At 41.3% G+C, this 2500-nt stretch overlaps 1 protein-coding gene across 5 annotated transcripts in view; it reads right to left on the bottom strand.

Annotated features, from left to right (window-relative positions):
- Positions 1-2500, bottom strand: part of LOC135111464 (uncharacterized) — a 176557-nt gene that overhangs the window by 173210 nt on the left and 847 nt on the right. For 2 of the 5 annotated variants that reach the window (XM_064024759.1, XM_064024766.1), the window contains exon 1: positions 1-340. This exon is cut by the window's left edge and continues 684 nt beyond it. The gene's annotated coding sequence lies outside the window, so the exon portion shown is untranslated. Of the gene's footprint in view, positions 341-1374; positions 1469-1732; positions 1805-2500 lie in introns of those variants that run through there. The other 3 variants (XM_064024763.1, XM_064024767.1, XM_064024765.1) reach the window with 3 other exon arrangements.

The raw sequence follows: 2500 nt of genomic DNA, 5'->3' as shown, positions 1-2500 counted from the left end.
CACTGAGGGACGCAGCAGCACCCGAGTGTCCATTGGATTAATAACCTAAATCTCTGGGTGGACTCGACGCACACACACACGCACACCTTCGCCGGGGCACACAGGGGCCCTTCCTCCTTCTCCTCCCACTGCAGTTCACATCTGTGTCTCCTCGCTCTCGTCCCACAAGTTATATTACGCAACCGTGAACTGCAAGTGACTGGCATGAATTCTTTCCCGTTTTTCTTTTCCCCCAAGCACTGTGTTCTATGCGGAGGGTCACCACGCACCTCCTTGCAGCCGTCACCACACACACCAACTGACTGGCTGCAGGTGCTGCCGCCACACTACTGCCACCACCACCGCCCTCTGGCCTCGGCTAGCCGCTGCCACCACCACCATCTCGCCCCGCCTCTCAATGAAAGGAAACATTACCTCTTCTTTCTCCAATATGACACTATGAGTTGGGGAAGGTGAGCAGCCAGCTGATACGATACGTCAATGCACACAAACGTCAAACCGGAGCGGGCACCTCGCCTCCCCTTGCTGTGAAAATGAGTCTTGGAAGGCGGCCAGCACACATCAGTTTGCCTTCTTGTGACATCAGGCCACTATTTCTTTGAGTCCGAGAACTTTTGTACTTTCCGCTCGTTTACCAAAACTTTACTATTACTGTGGTTTCTCTTCTGTTTTTACACTTCAAAAGTCTGACCATGCAATATTTAATTAATTTCACCCTCATGCAGACAACAGTCATATCATCCCAAACATCAAGATGGTTTCCCCGCAGCAAGCTCAACATGTCTTGGTTTGATAGTTGTTTATACAAGCATGTGCTACCATCAGAAATACTGAAATATCCTCTGTTTGAAATTTTCAGAAGAGAACCTTTGAGGGGATGAACTGAGGAGTGGATGAGGTTGTGACATGCTCTACCCTCAGATACCTTTGTCACATGGAGAGAGTGATATAATAATAATAATAATAATAATAATAATAATAATAATAGTAGTAGTAGTAGTAGTAGTAGTAGTAGTAGTAGTAGTAGTAGTAATAATAATGATAATAATAATAATAATAATAATAATAATAATAATAATAATAATAATAATAATAATAATAATAATAATAATAATAATGTGACAAAGATAATACACCAAGGCAGAGAGGGTGTTATGATGTGAGAGGAATGTCCCTTGCAGTGTGAGTGCAGTGCTGGAATACCTGAGCTAGATAAGGGATGGCAGGTTGGGAAGGATGAAGTGAATAAGATTGGAGTGTATGGACAGATTTAAACAGAAGCTTTTCCAGTGGCCACCATCCAGAGAGACTTTGAAGGAATGAACAGAACAATAGATTAAAACAACAGTACTCCTAAATTACATCTGTACTCACATCACCATCTTGAAAGGTTCCATAGATGCTTGCATGTGTTGGCTTAGTTTACTTGTTGTCTTTGCATGGCTTCCAGGACTCTCTTTGCATGGGCCTAGATATATGAGGACCAGATTAGCAAACATTTGATCATATGCATAAATATATTCTACAGCTGATAGAATATGAGAGAAAATATGAGAGAGAATATGATTATTTTCACTGTGGCAAGCATCTGTAAAAACTGCAAGATTGATAATTAATGTCAAATTTCATAATATTTGGCATAATCCACCTAATAAAACAAAATTATACAGTAAACAGCAGCAATTCTGGACTGTGACATCACCACACCAAACCCTCCACAAGGCAGACTCACCTGGGCCCAGCAAGGCAGTGTTGGTGCCACGCAGGTGTTGCTCCAGCCCCTCTCATATCTCATCTCTAGGTTCTATGGACAACAAATTTGGCTTCATAAATAGTCATCAAGGACATATGATGATTACAGTGTCATAATATAATGATGCTGACGCATGTACAAAGTCTCATAATGTCCAAACCCAATAATATTAAAAGTTCTTCCTCTCATGCATGGAATGACCTGTCTAGCTTCCATGGCAGATAAGTATCAAAGGAAGAAATATAAGACATGCAAGATGTACTGCATGTATGTCCAAAGAAAAGTAGAAATTTCCTTATCATGATCTCACAAAGAACTTATGGACTGGATGGAGAGGAGGTAACTGAGGAAGATTCATTAAATTCACACCAGCAAAAATGTGTTTCAGTGCAAAATATAACAGCGTTCATGTATTAGACAATGATGGGATGAGAGGAACACCCCAAAGGCCTATGCAAGCTAAACTGCAGCAATGTAAAAGTTTGTCTATTCTTCCAATCAAACCATTCCAGATTATTATGTTCCTTGGAGCTTCCTAGAAAGCTGGCTGAGAAAAATACATACATCTCCTATCAGTACACTTTATCAAATATACCCATCCAACACGCCCATAATAACACTTACATCAGTTCACATTTACCTGACCCATAAAATCAAATGCACCCACAAGCCACAATACACTCACCCAACACACCCATATCATCACATACCCCACCCCCCACACACTCCTGACACATTCATTACATC

This window comes from Scylla paramamosain, chromosome 22 (genome assembly GCF_035594125.1).
Source record: "Scylla paramamosain isolate STU-SP2022 chromosome 22, ASM3559412v1, whole genome shotgun sequence".
NCBI classification, from domain to species: Eukaryota; Metazoa; Arthropoda; class Malacostraca; order Decapoda; family Portunidae; genus Scylla; species Scylla paramamosain.
Note: the sequence above shows the minus strand (reverse complement) of the source record. Positions and strands in the feature narration are given on the sequence as shown.